The following is a 21309-nucleotide window of genomic DNA, read 5'->3' on the forward strand; positions in this document are numbered from 1 at the left end:
TTTTATTTCACTTTACTACTGAAAAGTGCAGTTGTAAATTGGTGAGTGGTTCTGTGAGCAAAGTGCAAGAACTTAAACAGCCTCTAAAGTCAGATTACGTTTAAGATTTTTTTTTGCTTTGAATATTCTCAGGTATTCCCTATATGCAAATTTAGTAATATAAGGTAAAATATTCACAGTCTGGGAGCAACAATCCTTAAATCTTATACCCAGTTGTATAACAAGCTGTTTTGTAATTATGAACTAAATGAGATAATGTTTAAGAAAATGCCTTGAAAACAATAAAGGTAATGTTATTTATTTTCTCTTTAGCTCAGTTTCTTCCACTGCTCATTGAGAATACCATTAGCTTTTCAGGCCAACTCACAGTGACATACAAAAATTAACTAAATCCTACTAAATTTACTTACTCCCCAGATAGAACTGTGATTCTTAAAGCTAGTGTAATAATATTTAGTGTAGTTCACCACTATCCTACACAGGAGCAAATTTTATCCCATATCAACCATTATTATCAGGATGCAATATATTTTTCTATGTGTACTGTTTGAAGCATATCACATTCTAAGGAAATGTTTGGAAACATCAGGGAAGAAAAATGCCAACACATTTAAGATAGTAGTAAGGATTATATGTTGCAAAAAAAATCACCAATAATTGTGTTTTCTTAGTAATGTGAGATTTAAAAGTTGAAATTGTTTGCATACAGTGTCGTGCAATAAACAATGTATGATCCCATTTTTATATTTGATTTTATAATCATAAAATTATTTCAGGAAGAAGTGAAGTATATTAAATTATAAGTTATTTCAGAAATAAGTAAAGTATATGAAGATATATTAAAATACAGTATTTTTTGAAAGACATTACAAGTTTTTGGCCTTGAATAAAAGGTCAGCATCCTTCTTCATAATACTGTATATAATATTATTGTCTTTTAGGATGATTTTCCAGTCATGATCAATTATTATGATACAAATTTCTTAAAAATATATCTTTGATGGCAATTTGCTCTTCATGAGAACTTCTAAACATGGTGATAGGACAATAATAGTAGGATATGTTAGTGTTTTCAAATAAGAGCAAGGAATTCTCAAAGGAAGGGTATAAAGATGACAGCTATAAGATGAGGGATAATTTATTGTTCAGTATGTTATACTTGAGGGAAAAAGAATTTAAAATATGGGCAGACACACTTAAGCTAAATAATTTTTACACAGTAAAAAAAGAGCCATTGGTGACATTCCTTCTGTACCTTTTGCTTTTACCAATCTTATAAATAGGATAGAAAACTCTACTGTTCCCAACCCACACATTCTTCTACATAACAAGATATCTGATTCCTAGTTCTTATTATTCTCTTGCCTTTTCCTCTCCTCATGGCATTGTGGCTGCTTCTGTCCTGACTGCCATTTGTTTCTCTCTGACACTTGTCCCGACTGCCGTTCATTTTGTTAGACTCCTATCAAGCAGTGGCCCTGAGAGTCAAGGCCATAACTTTTTATATACATATGTTTACTACGTGTAATCTTCTAACTTAATTCATACTATTACACTTTATTATACTCAAGGAGGCAGTTATTTGTCACGTGATTATTTTGGTTAGTGCTAATTGCAAATATGGCTCTAGAGTCATGGACTGAAGTAGAGTGTCCTGTCTTCAAGGATATTTTGAGTTTCTTTATCTCCTCTTATATCCTGAAATTTATGAGTTATTCTATTCTCCTTTATTGATTTCCAATAGCTCTACCTCTTAAGTTTGATTAGCTTATCATCAACAACGTTATAAATAGAGACTATTCCTTTTTCCTCTCACGACCTAGTGTCTTCTAGCAATTCATCTTTACTTTCCCTACCCCCTGTTCCATAACCTAATTGATTTCTTCATCAGAGAATAATAGCAGGTTCTATTTTATTTTTTAATGTCTTAGTTTTTCAACTCATACACATTCTAATTTCATGCCATCTTCTTAGTTTAATGCCATGTTTAGGTTGATTCAGTCCTACCATACGATATGTTAACATAAAAACAATTTTTCCTGAAATTATACTGTGAGGTACAGAAAACTTCCATGTCAGTGATTCAATAATTGTTCACGTATTTCTCTTCAGCAATGTCTTTTTTCACAAACAGAAATGTCTGTGTTGCTTACAATTTAAAAATTAGAGACAGGTTGTCAAAGGAAGCTTGATAATAAAAATATAGTAAAGAAGTCACCAAAATAGATGACAAAATGTGTTTGGCCACATCTTTATTGTCCTTTAATTGTGACTCTGGGATCTGAATTGATATGACATAGCCATGTGGTACTCACATGTTCTTTGGTTCAAACTTGTGGCCTTAAAAGCTTAAAAGTTGCTGTGATCATTTATCTGGGCTGATTTGGAAGACACACATCCCGGCAGTAGTATGGATTTTTCTTCTGGGCAATATGTTGTGGCAATATAATAGGGTGCACATGACAACTTATCACCAGGATAGTATATGGAGTAATGGATCATAGTTGCTGTCTTGGAATACAGGCAGAAACTTCATTAGAGTCTGGATTTAGGATAACCAATGGCATTGTATTCTTCCATACTGTTCAACTGCTTGGAGTTAGAAACAAGTTTACATTCATTCAGTCACTCAACAGATATTCACTGAGTGCCTCTGCCCTGCATTGGTATGAAGCACTGTACATACAGGGGTGAGTCAAAGTCTTTGCTGTCAGGCAAATTAAATTCTTGTAAGGAGACGCAAATGAATATCTATAGTATGTTCAGTAGGGTAGCTGCTCTGCTGATGAATAAAATAGGATAAGGTAAAAAAGAGCCAAAAGAGAATGGCCAGGGAAGGCCATTTTGGATAGGTGACTTTAGAGCTAAAATCTGACTGCAGTGAGGACTGGCCCATCTGGATATTTGGGGAAGGAGTATTATAGGTAGGAGAACGTTCAGGGTAGGGAACTCTACTCAGGCCAGCATATCTGGAGCTCTGACCAGGTATAGCCTAGTCTGCAGTCAGTAAATACATATTTCTATTCTTAAAAGGAAGCTAGCTTACATATATTTTTCTTCTTCCCTCTTTCTGACTTCTTAAATTCTCCTCTTTCATTAAAAGATTCCCCACATTCTTTCAGAATCTAATCATTCTCTCCACCTCCATTTCTCACATTTTTTGGCATTACATTTATTTTTCAACTTTTTCTATCCACCTCACCATATTCCATTTATCTGTTTCCTTCTGCCTGACAAGCCTGACATTGAGCGTACTGCTCCCCGTCTCAAGTCTTCCCCTTTCTGTCCTCCTCTCCATCACTGTCAGGATAAATATCATCATCCCCATTTCTGAAGACTGGAATCATGCTGTCATCTTCACTCTGTTTTCTATCTCCTCCCATGTAGGTTGGTGCAAAAGTAATTGCAGTTTTGCCATTTGAAAGTAATGGCAAAAACCACAATTATTTTTGCACCAACCCCAAAATAATCCAAATGCATTAATATGTAACTAAATTTTAGAGAAATGTTAGTTACTTGATTGCTAGAAGCCAATATTTTTCCAAGTGTTTCTAGAAAATCACTGTTGTTACTCATCCATTCGATTATAAAACCTATTCTCCAGAATCTTGTTGATGTTAAGTAACATTTTTATGGTAAACAATGCCTTGCCAAAGGTTGATTGGCATGACTCATTATCATCACTCTTCCCTCTGTACAGATGAGTTCATATAAACATTGGAATTTTCAAGAGTGTTTTTAAAAGATTCATTCAGTGAGAAAACTATAGAATAATATTAATAAAATTTGATTTTGTATAGCATTATTTTAAACATAGTTTATAGAAATCTTCACATACAAATTATTGTGATGTGTTCAACAACTCCATAAGTGAGATTAAATCTGAGTGCCATGAGCATGTGTCTGGAAAAATTATTTGATCATTTAAGTTATAAATTAAGAATCACTGAAAGCACTATTAAATATATCTGCAAGAACATTTACCTGAGATTAATCTTTGCTTTGTGTGTGTGTGTGTGTGTGTGTGTGTGTGTTGCATAATAGATTTTTTCTTTTATATCCCATATGCTTACAGATGTTAATCTCCAGAGAAGAACAATAATTCTCTCAAGAAAGGTGGTTTGTTGCCTGGCTTTGTTTCACTGGCACCCAGTGGGAAGCTCTGATGACAAATAGTCTGCCCATCAGCTTTGCTTCATGAATCCAAAGAAAATGGAACTTATCAGAAGCTGAGCCTCAAGCTTTACCTGTGCCTGTTATTTGGGCCTTTTCACGCTAGGTTTGGCAGGGGTCTTAGTCTTTCATCATTTGGTTCACCAATAGAAAGAGAAGGGAGCAGTTGCACTTTTAGGTACCACTCTGCAGACTGCTATATTGCAAAATAAACAAACAATATATTTTTAGGGCACCACCTGCAGCAAGCAGCTGTACCAAACAGAGCAGAACCATGAAGGATGTGATTTGTTCCATTTAACACGAAGCCTTAAGGTTTGAGAAGAGAGGGAGGAGAAGGTTCTATGTATACAACCCACACATCACAATTTAAACTGAAGCTGATTTTCTCTCTTTTTTAGATTGGAATTGAGGTATCATTATATCTCTCCTCCTTTCCCACCCCACAACCTCTGGTTGAAAACAATTCTATTATTGAGGTTATAACATTAACTGAGAAAATTATTTTTCTCTGCCAGTAAACTTTCTTTTCCATTCAAGGGCAATTTTCTCTCATAGCAAACTATACTTAAATGCCAACATCTGCTACATCTAAGCTGTATATAAAATGATGTCTGGCATTTACATGATGCCAATGACATGGTTAGAGAAACTCATACACTTGGCTTACACAGGATTTTCTTCTCATCTATAGCTTTCCTCTATTTCTGTCCTTCCTTAGGATCTGTCTGCCTCTCTAAATGTGCCACACAAGTTCAAAATACTCTGAAAGCTGAACCTTCAGCTCTTATTCTGATCAACAATCTGTTTTTGCCTTAATCCATTTCTTTCCAGGCATAAAAACTATATAGAGCCTCATGATAAAAATTTCACCATCCCTGCACTCTCTGAGTATATAGAAGCTGATGCAAGACATATTTTAGGTACTTGGTTTTTTCTTGGATTTAAAAATCTCTTCATTCTCTTAATGGCTATTGATTCTGGCCTCACAAACCAAAATCACCATTACATTTTCAGTTCTAGGTGAGCTGGGATAAATATAATTAAATTATAGATGACTCTGGAGGCAATCCAGTTAGTTACAAATTGAGGTCATTCTAAGTACAGAATGGGGCAGTTAGCTTTAATATTAGGTTGGCCACCAAGAACTATACAATATTTTAATTTTTTTTCCTGTCAATGAGCCCATTTTAAAAAACAAAAAAGAGAGAAGAAACTGTTCTAAATATTTATGAAGTGAACTAGAATGCCATTCTTTTTTTTTTTTTTTTTTTGAGACGGAGTCTCGCTCTGTCACCCAGGCTGGAGTGCAGTGGCGCGATCTCGGCTCACTGCAAGCTCCGCCTCCCGGGTTCACGCCATTCTCCTGCCTCAGCCTCCCGAGTAGCTGGGACTACAGGCGCCCGCTACCACGCCCGGCTAATTTTTTGTATTTTTAGTAGAGACGGGGTTTCACCGTGTTAGCCAGGATGGTCTCGATCTCCTGACCTCGTGATCCGCCATTCTTAAGTCTTCTACCACTTACTAGATTGTTAGTCTGGGGAGAAAATTACATTTCATAGTACTTTCAGATATTGCTCTAGGACTCAGAGAAGTGAGATCAAAGAATTGTAAGTCTGCAACGATGCCTCCAGATAACAGAGGAAATCAAATCTTGTGAGCCAGGAAGCAAAGTTGCCTTCACTGTCATCATCAAGGGGATGATTTGTAAGAATATTGGGCATGAAATAAATTCTTGCCAAAGTTGTCTACAGGAGTGTCCATTGTGGGAATTGTTGCCATCTCTTTCACCCTTCTAACATTAAAAGGAACTTACTGAAAAAGTTCTCAGACTGGATTTTGCTAAATTGTGTCTGCTTTGGAATCTTTGTCCATCAGTCAAGTCTCTATGACTATTGGACAGTGCTTTTAACTCTGTGTGGTCAAAACTTTGGAAGAAGTAAGAGAAATATCTTTCATTCCAAAGAACAAAACAGGACCGTTAGTCAGAGCATCTTTATTTTTCATAAAAAGAAAAGTCAGTTAGATTGATCATTCATGAGTATTTATAATGTATCAGATATTCTTTGGGGCTCTCTGGAAAAAAGTAGTAAGCCTTTGACGATGAGGCTGTGTGGAATAAGGGAAAGGAATAGATATAACTGAAATTAAATAAAGTTAAAAAATGGCTTGACAAAGAAGAGGATTCAACATCTCAGATTATTGAAACCGTATGTAAAAGATACAGAGACAAAGGTTAGGCATCTTCTCTAAGCCTCAGTTTCCTCATCTGTAATAGGCATAACAATACTCTCTAACTCATTTGGTATTTTTAATTGTTGTAAAAAACACATGACCTGAAATCCACCTTCTTAACAAATTTTTAAGTGTCCAAGACACTGCTGCTGACTGTATGCACATTGTTGTAAAGCAGATCTCCAGAACTTTACATCTTGCATGGCTGAAAATATACACTCATTGAACAGCAACTCCTCATTTTCTCCCTTCCCCAAGCTTCTGGCATCCACCATCATACTCTCTGCTTCTGTGAGTCTGACTACTTTAGATAACTCTTGTTAAGTGGAATCATGTAGTATCTGTCCTTCTGTGATGGGCTTGTCTCATTAAGCATGATATCCTCTAAGTTCATCTATACTGTTGCATATAATAGGATGTTCTTCTTTTTAATGCTGAATAACATTCCATGATATGTATATACCACATTTTCTCTATCCATTCACCTGTCAGCAGATATTTAGGTTGATTTCATATCTTGCCTACTGTGAATAGTGCTGCAGTGAACATGGGAATGCAGATGTTCGTTCAAGATTCAATTTTCAGTCCTTTGGCTAAATATCCAAAAGTGAAATTGTTGAATGATATGATCATTTTACTTTTAATTTTTTGAGAACTGTATACTGTTACACCATTTTACATTTCAAGCATCAGTACACTAGAGTTCCAGTTTCTCCACATCATTGCCAACAATTGTTATTTTCTGTTTGGTGGTTGTTGTTGTTGTTTAATAATGGCCATCCTAACAAGTATGAGGTGATATCTCATTGTGGTTTTGATTTGTATTTCCCGGATGATTAGTGATGTTGAACTTTTTTCATATACCTGTTTGCCATTTGAATGTCTTTTTTGAAGAAATATTTACTTAAGTCCTTTGCCCATTTTTTAATTGGGTTTTTTTTTCACTATTACATTGTAGAGGTTTATCATATATTTTAGATATTAACCTATTATCAGATATATGGTTTACCAATATTTTCCACTATTCCCTAGGTTGCCTTTTCACTCTGTTGATTATTTCCTTTGCTGTGCAGAAACTTTTATTTTAAAGTCTAACTTGTCTATTTTTTGTGGTTGCTTGTGCTTTTGATTTCTTATCAAAGAAATCATTACCAAAACCAATGCTATGAAGTTTTCCACCTATATATCTTCTAGGAGTTTTACAGCTTAAGCCTTTCTTCATTTTGATTTGGTTTTTGTATATATTAGTTCAGTTTCTTTCTTTTGCATGTGGATATTTACTTTTCTTCACATCATTTGTTGCGGAGACTATCATTTCACCATTGTGTAGTCTTGACAACCTTGTCAAAAATCATTCGACTGTATATGCATAGGCTTCTTTGGCTTATTTTGGGGCTCTCTACTCTGTTTCATTAGTCTATATGTATCTGTTGTTATGCCAGTACCATACTGTTTTGATTATTGTAGCTTTGTAATATGTTTTGAAGTCAGGACGTGTGAGGCTTCTGCTTTGTTTTTCTTTCTCAAGATTGTTTTGACTGTTGGGGTCTTTTTGGTTTCATATGACTATTAGAATATTTTTTCTATTTCTGCAAAAAAGAGCCATTGTGCTTTTGATAGAGATTTCATTGAATCTGTAGATTGTTTCCGGTACTATTAACATTTTTAAGAATAGTAAGTTCTTTCAATCCATGAACATGAATGTCTTTCCATTTATTTATATCTTCTTTAATTACTTAGCAATGTTTTATAGTTTTCAGGGTACAAGCCTTTCATATCCTTTGTTAAGTTTATTCTTAAGTATTTTATTCTTTTAGATGTGATCATAAGTGAGATTTTCTTAATTTCTTTTTCAGATTATTTGCTGTTAATGTATAGAAATACAACTGATTTTTTTATGTTGCTTTAATATCCTGCAATGTTTGTGAATTTGTTTCTAACGGGTTTTTTTGTGAGACCTTTAGTGTTTGATATGGATTTTACAGATTATGTCATCTGAGAACAGAGATATTATTCTTTCTTCTTTTCTGATTTGGATGCCTTTTATTTCTTTCTCTTGCCTAATTTATCTTGGTGAGGACTTCCAGTACAATGTTGAATAAAAGTGGCAAGAGTGAGCATCCTTGCCTTGTTCCTGATCTTCAAGAAAAAACTTTCCATTTTTCACCATTAAGCATGAGGTTAGCTGTGAATGAGCTTTTCGTATATGGTTCTTGTTTTACTGGCATAATTTCCTTCTATTCATAGTTTGTTGAGTGTTTTTATCATGAAAAAGAGGAGAATTTTGTCAAATGCTTTTTTCTGCCTCCATTGATCTGATCATGAGATTTTTAAATTCCTTCATTCTGTTAATGTGGTATGTTACATTAATTGATTTTTGTATGTTGAACCATCTTTACATCCCAGGGATAAATTCTACTTGATTATAGCCTATGGTCCTGTTAAGGTGTTGTTAAGTTTAGTTTGCTAGTATTTGTTGAAGATGTTTTTGTTTTGCTAGTATTTGTTGAAGATGTAAACATCGATGTTCATCAGGTATGTTGACCTATAGTTTTCTTTCTTGTAGTGTCTTTTTGTGGTTCTGGTATCAGGACAATGTTGGCCATATAAAATGAGCTTGTAAATGTTCTCTCTTCTTTAATTTTTTTGAAAAAGTTTGAGAAGCATTGGCATGAATAGTTCCTTAAATGTTTGGTAGAGTTAATCAGTGAAACTGCTTGTTCTTGGACTTATGAGTTATTGCTCAGTTCAGATTTTCTATTTCTTGATAATTAAGTCTTGATAGATTATATACTTTAAGGAATTTATTCATGTCTTCCAAGTTATCTAATTTGTTGCTGTATAATTATTCATGGTAGTCTCTTATAATCCTTTGTATTTCTATCACACTCATAATGTCTCCATTTTCGTTTCTGATTTTGAGTCTTCTTTTTTCTTTTTTATCCTAAGTAAATGTTTGTTAATATTGTTGATCTTTTCAAAAAACAGTTGTTAGTTTTTTTGTTTTTTTAATTTTTTTTCCATTCTCTATCTCATTTAATGTTTACTACTTCCTTCCTTCTGTTCAATTTGGGCTTATTTTTTCCTTCTTTTTCTGGTTCTTTGAGTTGTAAAGTTACATTGTTTGTTTAATATCTTTCTTCTTTTTTAATGTATGCATTTACCACTGTAAACTGCTTTCTTCATACTGCTTAGCTGCATCTCATAAGTGTTGATATGTTTTGCTTTTATTTTTGTTTCTCAAAACATTTTATAATTTCCCTTTTGATTTTTTCTTTGTCCCGTTGGTTGTTCAAGAATGTATTGCTTAATTCTCACTTATTCATGAATTCTCCTATGTTTCTTTTGCTATTGATTTCTAGCTTCGTTCCATTGTAGTCAGAAAATATTCTTGGTATGATTTCAATCTTCTTAAATTTGTCATGACTTATTTTGTGACCTAACATGTGATTCATTTGGAGAATGTTCTGTGTGTGCTTGAGAAGAATGTATATTCTGCTGCTGTTGGACAGAATGTTCTGTATATGTCTTTTAGCTCCATTTTGTCTATATTGTTGTTCTAGTCCTCTTTTTCTTATCGACTTTCTATCTGGGTGTTCTATCCATTATTGAATGTGGGGTATTGAAATCTCCTACTATCATTTAATTGCTGTTTATTTCTCCCTTCAGTTCGTCAGTAACTGCTTCATATATTTGAGTGCTCTGATGTTGGATGCATAAATATCTGTAATTGTTATATCTTCCTCATGAGTTCACCATATTATCCCTATATAGTCCTTCTTTGTCTCTTGTGACTATTTATTATTTATTTATTTTTAAAGACAGAGTCTCACTCTGTTGCCCAGCCTAGAATGCAGTGGCACAATCATAGCTTACTGCAGCCTCAAAATCTTGAGCTGAAATGATCTCCCACCTTAGTCTCCCAAAGTACTGGGATTATAGGCATGAGCCACCACAACTAGCCTTCTTGTGACAATTTATTTAAAGTCTATTTTGTATTCTATAAGTATGGCCCACCCCTACACTTTTTTGGTTAATATTTGCATGGAGTATCTTTTTCCATCCTTTCACATTTAGCCCATGTGAATACTTAAACCTAAAATAAGTCTCTTGTTATCTCAAGATCCAGCATTAAATTGGATCTTGTGGGGTTTGTTGTTGTTGTCGTTGTTGTTGTTTTGGGGTGGAGGACAGTGTCTCGCTCTGTCGCCCAGACTGGAGTCCAGTGGCATGATCTCGGCTCACTGAAACCTCTGCCTCCTGGGTTCAAGCAATTCTCCTGCCTCAGCCTCCCAAGTAGCTGGGATTGCAGGTCCACGCCACCACACCCAGCTAATTTTTGTATTTTTAGTAGTGACAAGGTTTCACCATGTTGGCCAGGCTGGTCTCGAACTCCTGACCTGAAGTGATCCACCTGCCTTGGCCCTCCAAAGTGCTGGGATTACAGGCGTGAGTCACCGGGTCTGGCCAGATCTTGTGTTTTTATTCATTCAGTCATTTCCCATATTTTCTAAAAGGAGTTTAATCTATTTATATTTAAAGTAATTGCTGAAAAGGAAGGGCTTACTATTGCCATTTTGTTAATTGTTTTCTCTTGGTCTTGTAGGTTTTTTTCATCTTCTTTCACTCTTACAGTCTATCTTTATGTTTCATTGACTTTTTTTAGTGGCATACTTTGACTTATTTCTCCTTCGTGTGCCTTCAATATTTTCTTCATGGTTACTATGAGATTTATTTAAAACATCATATAGGTAAAACAATCTATTATAAACTAATCACAACTTCAATCAAATACAAAAACTACTTTTTCATCACATACACATATGTTACTGATGTGATAAATTACATCTTTTTATACTGTGTATCTATTAACATATTTTTATAGTAATAGTTATTTTTGTAATTTTGTATTTTACTTCTATGTCAGAATTAAAATTGATTTATGTACCATTACAGTTTTACAGTATTCTGTATTTATCCCTTATGTATTTACATTTACCCATGATCTTTCTATTTTCATATGCTTTTGTGTTGTTATCTAGCATCCTTTCATTTCCACTTAAAGGACTTCCTTTAACCTTTCTTTTTAAGGCAGCTCTAGTGGCCATAAACTCCTTCAGTTTTTCTTTATCCAGGAATGTCTTCTTTTTCCTTCATTTTTGAAAGACAGTTTTGTCAGATTTAGTATTTTTTGCTGGTAGTGTTTTTTTTTCTTTCAGCACTTTGAATATATTATCCCACTCCCTTCTGAGTTGCAAGATATTTTTTAGAAATCCACTTACAGTCTTATAGAAACTACCTTGTATGTGATGTCTCTTTTTTCTTGCTACTTTCAAAATTCTGTCTTCATTTGACTTTTAACAATTTAATTATCATGTGTCTCAATGTGGATTTATTTACATTAGTTGTAGTTGGAACTACAGCTTTTTGAATCTGGGTGTCTATTTCCTTACCTAGGTTTAGGGAGTTTGGGGGCACTATTTTTTCAAATAAGCTTACTTTTCCTTTCTCTCTCTAGTCTCCTCCTGAAACTCTCATTATATATACATTGGTTCACTTAATGATGTACCATAAGTTCCTTAAGCTTTCTTCAACTTTCTTCATTCTTTTTTTATTTTCTCCTCTTTCTGGATAATTTCAAATAACCTCTCTTTGAGTTTGCTGATTTTTTTTCTCATACCTGATCAAGTCTGCTGTTGTAGCTTTCTAGTGAATTTTTCAATTCAGTTATTATATGCTTCAGGTCTAAAATTCATTTAGTTCTTTTTAATATTTTTCATCTCTTTGTTAATAATCTCATTTTGTTCACCCATTGTTTTCCTGAAATATTGAGCATCTTTATGACAGTTATTTTGAATTCTTTGTCAGAAATTTTGTATACCACCATAGTTTGGAGTTCATTTGTGGAAATTTTCTTTTGCTCTTTTGATTGTGCCATGTTTCCCTGTTTCTTCATGTGCCTTGTAACTTTTGTTCGGATTCACACATTTATCAAAGTAGCCACTTCTCCCAAACTTTAAAAACTGGCTTTGTACAGGGAAAGATCTTTGTTAATCAACCCACCTACAGACTCTGACAACTTCTCAAACCTTCTCTATGGATGAATCTTCTCTGGACTAGTGTGTGTAAGTTTCAAATCAGAGCGATTTACTAGTTTCATTTTTTCCAGCAATTTATGTTCTTTCACTCCCTTGGTGCATGTCAGAAGTACCAAAGGTTCTCCGGAGTGATCATCAGATGCCTAGCTGTTTTATTCTCTGTGGTCCACAGGCTTCTCGAGTATACTAGGTCTCATTAGGACTCCAAGACAGTCAAGAGAGAAGCCAGTCCCTGGACAGCCCACCCCCAAAAAATAATCCTGAAAATTGCAAACACATTTCAACTCTTTCCCTCCCCTGGAATAAGCCATGTCTTGGGGTTTTCTCTTGCCCATTCTACCCTGAACCCAGGGCAAGGGTGGGACTATGATGCATAAGTGCATGCTAGTCCTAAGCATCACTTTTTTTTCAGTGACGCTCAAATTGGTGCCCTTTTCTGTCAGTATTTACATTTAGACAAGACAGAAACCAGTGCCTTGGGCAGCCCTCCAAAAAGTATGAGTGTTGGACATATTTCAGCTTTCTCCTTCCCTACCTAGGAAGAAGCCAGGAGCTGGAGGTATTTTCCCAATCATACTATACTGAGCCAAGTGGAAGGACTGTGATGAATGAGTGCCATCGATTTTTCTGGCTTTGATGCAGCTAGTTTTGCAACCACCTGGGGTTTAGCAGTCTCTTAACTGGTTTGTTGATTACTCACAGAAAGAATGGATCCATGTGTTAGTCATTTTCTCCACAGAGGAAAGAGAGCCTGAGAATTTTTATTCTACCATCTGATGATGTCACTATCCCTAATTCATTGTATTTTGTGTGTGAGAATAAAATAAATAATGGTTTTTTAAAGTCTCTATTTTTTTCACAGAATAGGTCTTCAGTAAATATTAGTTGTTTTGTTGTAATTATTGTTAATAATGTGTGACAGGAACTAGGCAGGTTTATATGGAAAAAGTAGAAGTAGTGACCATTCAGGATTTTTACATGAGAGTTGGGCTATTCAAAGTTGTCAGTTGATAAATGAGTCTGAAATTTAGGCAAAATTTTTAAATGTGATGTGAAAGATAACAGAAACCACTGTGTCTAAATAGATAAGAAAGCAAGAGATATCATTGTTTATTTATTACACTGAGCCACCAAAATTTTCTTATAATTCTCTTATGTGCTATATTTTCTATTTTATGTGCTATATTTTCTATTAGGCAATAATAACAAATTGTTGTTTCTACTATACTGAAAATTCCTCCATAATAATCTGGTTATAAAGTAACCTAAGGAAGAACCAAAACTTGACGGCTATTTGAATGTGGGACCTTAAGAAAGAATCAATAATAATGTTTAAAATTTAAGGAATGTATTTCCCTTAAAGATTTACTGCAGACCTCCTCAAAGTGTTTCCTTCATCTTTATAAAGGAGAAGCCAAGAGATGCTGTGGCAGTTGATGATTTGATGAGTCAAAGACAGAATCAGTATATATCTATGAGTGGAATTGACATCTAGTTTTAGTGTCAAATAATTAGATAGATAGCTTCTCATGAACTCATTCAAAGCTGGTTGAGAGCCTTTTAACATAGAACACTCCGTTTTAAAAATGTTTGTTTACCTGAGAATAAATGTTTTGCATCAGTCTTTACAGTCCACCTAGGAACTGGCATAAATGTCAGAGTTCCTACATACAGGAACAAAAGTCTTAGATTTTATGTCTTAGTGGTATTTGGCTATCAGGTGGCTCTCCCTGAATGAACATACAAATTAAAATATATTTATTGATTCAAATACTGTATATATGGCTATGAAAAATAATGCAAATAATAAGGGAATTACAAGACAGCCCAGGATTTTTTCTTGCTTTTACTTCATACTCTCAATGGACAAAATAAAGGTTAAATATAACAAATTACTTGACCACTGCAGATAATATTTGCGCTGAGACAGAATTGTAAGCAAATTTTAAAGTGACCGTCCTTTCCCTTAAATGTTCAATGAGATACCTAACTTTAATTAGATAATATTCATAAAATAAATGAGAAAGAAAGGAAAAACTAGGCATATTTAAAATATACTTCTACTTAGTACTTTTCTTAATATATAAATAAAAAATAATCCAAAATATGCAACTAGATAGTAGCATATGAGAAATGATTCTAGTTAATCCCATTCTAAATATTACTTTCAAGATGCAAAAACTGAGAACAGTCCATAGAGATTATTTAGTATAATTTCTTTGTTTTATAGATGAGAACACTGAGTCATACAGCTGAATCCTTCCAGGGTTAGGACTATAAGCACTTTACAGATCTATATTCTTCCCATATCATTGTATTGACTCTAGTGTTCACATATTATTTTATTAGCATCTAAGAAATATAACCTAGAGCTCTACTTATATATTTAATGTCAAGTCCACCTATAAAACAGCAGGAATTTATTTTAACTTTTTTTAACATCTGTCTTCTATCCTTTCTACCTCCCACTAAGAATATCATCTTCTTTGATATAAATCACACATCTAACTGTCTTCCACTTCTTTGGGGGTAAATGTTATTAAAAATAAACAAACCCCTGATTGAATATAAATTATATGTTGTTCAAAATCTCTAAGTTCAGAGAATAATTAATAGCTTGATGTATCATCTTGGTGTATGATTAATCTTGTTACTTAATTGCTATTTTCAGATAAATATCTTTGTACCCTTTGACTTATGCTTGCTGCAGAATGATGTAGTTTTCAGAGGGGTGATTATTTATTGTTATGCCATTCTGGTTACTTTGCTTATTGCCAAAGTATATGCATAGTGTATGTGCTCTGCTGCTATAGATAGGAATGAAGATTGGAGATTGAGACATATGGGGATAGAGAAAGTGAATGTTTGGGAAATCTAAAATTGGATATAATATAGAATCTTACTGGCTTCTATGTGAGAAAATCTTCTATGTTTCTGATAATTCTATCCTTCTAAGCACCCTCACCTATAAACAGGTGGGAAACCAGAAATAGAAATAAAAATGTAAGAGATCATTTAAATGCAGAACTGATACCTTGAGCACCAGTGAAGCAAATTTGCAAAGAAACCATGAAAGAAAGGAACAGAGGGAGAAGAAAATATTACAGGAAAGGCAAGAGAAGGGTCAGAAAAATAGAAAGAGTAGAGCAAATACTGGGGATAAAAATGTAATGTACATATTTTTCAAAGAATCAGAGATTTACTTCAAGTTCCAAAAATATTTCTGAACATATATAAATCCAAGCTTTTCATTTTCACGAGTAAAAAATGTTTTTGTTTTTTTTTTTACAAATAAAAATTATTAGTAACACAGTTAAATGAAATGGTGAACAGATTTAGGGGACAAATAAATGATCATGAAATGGCTAATCTTTAAAGAGCCAGAGAGCTATGATCAGAGAACTACCAAATTTTAATGACTAGTACCCATTATAGGAAGGACGACCTTGTAGTCATAAGTTAGAAAACTTCAAAAAGCTTATCTGAAAAAGATGCTGGCAATATAATTGAAAAAGGTCATGGTATTAATCTGTTAAAACATTCATATTCTGTAGGAGGGTCACAATGTTTGAGTAGGAGCATAAGATTAAAAATATTTTATTAGCTTTTAGATTTTGTGACGTGAAGTACTGACAGTAGAGCCAGTGTTTTTGTAAGAACTCACAACCACAGGATATCATTATTTTAACTCAGTATTAAGTCTCAAAAAGAATTGTATAAGTAAAATAGTATCTAACATCAACTTCAATCCGGAAGGAAAATGCTACCAATATTTGTGATAAAATACAAACAAAATGTGCTGAACTTGAGTAAATTTTTCCACTTGATCTACATTTCAGGACAGTATCAATTAATGCTCTCCAATATTAAGATTGATATATTGGAACTTAAAACTCATCAGAGAATTATAAACTCTATAAAACAATGTCTTTTTTTTATTTTGTGAGTAGAGATTAATGGAATCACTTCAATCACCCTACATATGGAAGGCCCAGCTAAAAAGATTACCTCTTTGCTTTACTCAGGTTCTCGCTTGACATATCAAACCACGTCTGATGAGGAAGTGGCTCCCACAGCTCTCCTGTCATGCTTCCGAAGTCGTGGGCAGTGATAAGTTTTGACTGTGCAGCCAGCATATGTCATGATAAATTTTCAACTCTCTAAATAAAGAAAATACACACTGTTCTTGGATCAAGATTAGGCTTGGTTTTCCACCCACCTTTGTCCTCAAACACATTTGTAACAAACATAAGTAAATACTTGACAGGTGAATATCACCGGTGCCATTAACTGAAACAAAATGAACCATGAGTAGAAAGTGTTAATTCACTATTTCAATCACATCCCATTAGCAGAAAAAGGATCACAGATTCTCAACCCTTTAAATGTAACCATGGAGAGCAGAAAATTCCGTTCCTGTAGGCAACAAGATAAGTCTATGTGATGCCATTAGGGACTTTTTAATGAGACTTTCTTTATATTTCTATGTGTTGTCAAACGTCTATGTTTATCTAAATGATCTCCTTGGCCAGATTTAAATTCCTACATTATTTCTCTGCTGCCCACATGTCAAAATCTCCTCCACTCAGAGAAGTTGCTTTTCCTGCACACAGTTTACTGGAATAAGGGAGGTTGATAATGCATCTACCAAGTAGAGTCCATGGGAAGGGCTCAGAGAAATAGAAACCCCATATAGAGGAGAAGATTCTGCAAGGCTGAGCAGCACATTACATGCTTTCATCAGCCTCCAGGGTGCGTGCTTGACTAGTGTGCAAGCACCTTGTTTGATCCCCCCCACCCTGCTTTAGCACATGAAGAGCCAACACCGACCTCTCTATTCACTCACTCAAGCATAAGCATTGGCTTCAAAAGCAGAGACAAAAGGGGCAGCTGTTCTTATTCACAGCAAGTAGGAAAAACATCACTATGCAGAGAGATTTGGGACTTGGCAGTAATGGCGAGCCCACATGGTTCTGGCTAGTGTGTATAGGATTCAGCATATTGTGGAAAGTTGAGGCTCCCTGCAAACCAATAAGTCTCACTGGATTTCTAAAGGAGAACAGGTTCTTTACATGTGAGTCCCCATAAGAAACCATTAAGTTTCAAAACAATAACAACACTTAAACCAGTAAATTAGGGGTGAGCATTTACATCATAAAATTAATTCTTTCTTGAGGATTCAGCTAAAGATTTTTTCTCAGTGATATAAAATGGAATTTAACATACAACAGTTTTAGGCATGTACCAATTCCATAACATTGGTGACACCTGCAATCTGGTATCTTCAAAGGCAATAGGAAAATAAATACATGTCTGCTCGAAATTTTGTGTTTGCATGAATCTGTTGAAGATATTTTCCATTTTTTAAAAGACATAACAGCAGTTAACAGCCTAATGACTTGCAGTGGAGTTTAGTAAATAGAGATTTGTTAAAGTGTAGTTCTTAGACCAGGAGCAAAAGCAGCACCAGGGATATTGCTAAAAATGCAAATTCTCAGGCTCCACCCCAGACTCCTATCAGAAACTGTGTGATGCAGTTCAGCAATATTTTTAAACAACTTCTCCAGATAATTCTGATGCAAATTAAACTTTGATGTCCACTACCTTAGCAAAAGAAAAATGTTAGTAAACAATTTATACTACATATTATTCTAAAACATTTGCTGGGGTTAGGGGAGTGAATAGAGAGAAGTCTCATAAAACATATAAAAACCCATTAAAATCTGACAAATTTAATCATTGTAATGGGTTTCTTCTAGCCAAGAGGATGAAAGCATAAGTTCCTTAGTCTGACACAGAGTCTTTACACAGTGTTTGCCGTCTATCTCTGCAGCCTCATTCATTAGTTCAGCCATTCAGTCACTTAACTAGAATTCATTGAGTGCTTACTACATCTGGACACCGAGTAAGTAAATAGGGAAATACCAATAACAACAGCAAACCACCCTAACCCCCAAATACCTAACATCCAGCCCCAGGCATTCCATTCCCTGCCCTTTGGGAATTCTGAAATGTGAACATGCTTTTCCTGTTCTAAAATACTATCCTATTCCTCCTTCTTGTTTCCTTATCAGAAAGATTCTTATCCATCCCATAAGATCCAGCTCATATTGATAAAGTCTTCCCTGACTTCCTGGGTAAGGTTAGTTACTTTATATATTGGGGTCTCACAGAAATACATTCATACTACTATTTTTGCACTTATCACATGGTATTGGAAGTCATTTGTTTACATATTTTAAATCCAATTCTGAGGATCAGAGACTGACAAATTCAGTAAGTAGGAATTTGAGATATTTCTCATATGATACACAAGTGGCTTGAAGTAAACATGTGGAAGGTCACTATAGAAAACGGAGTAACATTTAAAAATTTTTCTACCTATTTTAGTGTCTGTGGAAAGGTGAACAATTCTACTTTAAACTAAAAAGGCAGAGAATAACAATAATTAGTAGTGAAGGATGCATTAAATTTGAAATGTAATTGCTTAATGTAGTGGTTTCTCAAAATTTGATCCATTTTTCATTGCTCAAGACTGACCACTAACAATTTGCCAATGATATTACATATGAGATTATTTGCAAGAAGTTGTACAAAGAAAATCCTCCAACCTTGGTATTTTTATGAGGATAACAATAAAGAATTTTGGGATATCAATGTGACAGTTAATGAAAAAGTGATTATCTTTGTGTCTAGCACACGATAAAATGCACAATGAAAAAAATTCTATATTGGCTATATTATGAAATTCTATCCTAAGAACCCTTCATCTAGATCCAATTCTGGTCAGAAAAGGCATGAGAGACATTCTAGTCCAACTTTCTCATGTTATGAGTAAAACAAATCAAGACTCAGAATGATAAAAATATCTTGACTACGAAAATTCAGTTCTGCTTTCACTAGGCTAGAAACTTCTTCACCATATCTTCATGTCTGTATTAGTTATCTATTGCTGCTATATCAATTAAGAGTAACTTAGCCGCTTAAAATAACACACATTCATTATGTCACAGTTTCTATGGAAAAGAATTTCAAGCCCAGGTTAGCTGAATTATCTGCTTCAGTGTTTCTCACAAGATGATAATCAAAGTTTTGGCCAGGGCTGTGTTCTCAGCTGAGGCTTGGCTGGGGAAGGATTAAATTCCAAGCTCACTGAGATTGTTGGCAGAATTCAGTTCTGTGTGCATGTAGGACTGGGGGCTTTGGTTTCTGGTTGGCTGTCAACCAGCAGACTCTCTCAGCTCCTATAGGCTGCCTGTAGTTCATGGTCTTGTGGACTTCCTAACATAGGCAGTCCACAACATTGCAGCTTGTTTCTTGACATCTGCAAGCAAGGGAAAGACTCCCGCAAGGCAGGCCTTACATACAACCTGTATTAGTCTGTTCTCTCGCTGCTATAAGGAAATACCTGAGGCTGGGTAATTTATAAATAAAAAAGGTTTAATTGGCTCACAGTTCTACAGACTGTGCAGGAAGCATGACAGCTTCTGCTCAGCTTCTGGAAAGGCCTCAGGAAACTTATGATCATGGCAGAAGGCAAAAAGGGAGCAAACACCCGACATGACCAGAGCAGGAGGAAAGGGGAGGGGTGCTACACACCTTTAAACAACCAGATCTCATAGAATCCTATAACAAGAACAGCACTAGGGGAACAGCACTAAACCATTCATGAAAAACCGCCACCATGATCCAATCACCTCCTACCAGGCCTCACCTCCAACATTGGGTATTACAATTTTACATGATATTTGGGCAGGGACACAGATCCAAACCATATCATAATCTTAGGCAGGTAATCCTGTATATGCATCACATACATCCTATCCCCTTTTCTGTATTCTGCTGGTTAAAAGCAAGTCATATGGCCATACCTGTGATGGTTAATACTGAGTGTCAACTTAACTGGATTGAAGCATACAAAGTATTGATCCTGGGTGTGTCTGTGAGGGTGATGCCAAAGGAGATTAACATTTGAGTCAGTGGGCTGGGAAAGGCAGACACATCCTTCATCTGATGGGACCATCTAATAAGCTGCCAGCAAATAGAAAGCAGGCAGAAAAACATGAAAAGGTGAGATTGGCCTAGGCTTCCAGCCTACATCTTTCTCCTGTGCTGGATACTTCCTGCCCTTGAACATCAGACTCCAAGTTCTTCAGGTTTGAGACTGGAACTGGCTCTTCTTGCTCCTCAAGCATGCAGACAGCCTATTGTGGGACCTTGTGATCATGTAAGTTAATACTTAATAAGCTCCCATAAATATATATATATGGAATATATTCTCTCTATATATATTCCATATATATATACATATATACATTCCATATGTATATATGTGTATATATATGGAATATATATAGACAGAATATTTATATTCCATATATATATTTGGGCTATATATATGAATATAGTGAATATATGAATATAATATATATAATATAAATATATATTTATATATATAAATATATTTATATATATAAATATATATATATATATAAATATATATATACAAATATATATATATATGTATATATATATATATATATATATACTGTTCTATTAGTTCTGTTCCTCTAGAGAACCCTGACTAATACAATACCCATACTTATAAAGTATGCAATACTGGAGAGAGGAATCATGGGGGCCCTCCTAGAGTCTGTCTGCCACAGGATCTGATAGAACTTCCATTTATTTAAACATCCTGCCTTTTTAACACTGATTAATTCTTCTTCATTTTTTGCTTCCAGCAACCAGCTATTATGCTTTTGAAAAACAATTTACTAACCATCATTATTCATCACAGGTC

At 34.7% G+C, this 21309-nt stretch overlaps 1 protein-coding gene and 1 long non-coding RNA gene across 11 annotated transcripts in view; one reads left to right on the forward strand and one right to left on the reverse strand.

The window, feature by feature from the left end:
- Positions 1-21309, forward strand: part of NKAIN2 (sodium/potassium transporting ATPase interacting 2) — a 1022574-nt gene that overhangs the window by 863002 nt on the left and 138263 nt on the right. The window lies entirely within an intron of this gene.
- Positions 1-21309, reverse strand: part of LOC104006968 (uncharacterized) — a 314849-nt gene that overhangs the window by 18826 nt on the left and 274714 nt on the right. For all 5 annotated transcript variants that reach the window (XR_010158180.1, XR_010158177.1, XR_010158178.1 and 2 more), the window contains one exon: positions 16515-16666. This is a non-coding gene — a long non-coding RNA (uncharacterized LOC104006968). The remainder of the gene's footprint in view (positions 1-16514; positions 16667-21309) is intronic.

Source organism: Pan troglodytes, chromosome 5, assembly GCF_028858775.2.
Source record: "Pan troglodytes isolate AG18354 chromosome 5, NHGRI_mPanTro3-v2.0_pri, whole genome shotgun sequence".
Taxonomy (NCBI): Eukaryota; Metazoa; Chordata; class Mammalia; order Primates; family Hominidae; genus Pan; species Pan troglodytes.